A 480-nucleotide genomic window follows, 5' to 3' on the forward strand; every position below is an offset into this window, starting at 1 on the left:
TAGGTGACGATTGGTTATGAAATGCGGATGGGTGGGTAGGTGTATGTGCGCATACTACTCAGTATGAGGTATTCCCGCCCCTTCGGCGTATCACCTCAAGCAGTCTATTCCTCATACTGATACATCTACTGATTTCATCTTGAGGAATTTCCTGCCAAATCTCTTGAAGAATTCTTTCGAGTTCTGCGAGCGTCGTTGGCTGTCTTGGATAATCTCTCAACCGACGACCCATCAAGTCCCAGATGTGTTCAATAGAGACAGCCAACGACGCTCGCAGAACTCGAAAGAATTCTTCAAGAGATTTGGCAAGAAATTCCTCAAGATGAAATCAGTAGATGTATCAATATGAGGAATAGACTGCTTGAGGTGATACGCCGAAGGGGCGGGAATACCTCATACTGAGTAGTATGCGCACATACACCTACCCACCCATCCGCATTTCACAACCAATCGTCACCTATCCACACACACACACACACA

The sequence above is a fragment of the Wasmannia auropunctata genome, unplaced genomic scaffold (genome assembly GCF_000956235.1).
Source record: "Wasmannia auropunctata unplaced genomic scaffold, wasmannia.A_1.0 LD336106.1, whole genome shotgun sequence".
Taxonomy (NCBI): Eukaryota; Metazoa; Arthropoda; class Insecta; order Hymenoptera; family Formicidae; genus Wasmannia; species Wasmannia auropunctata.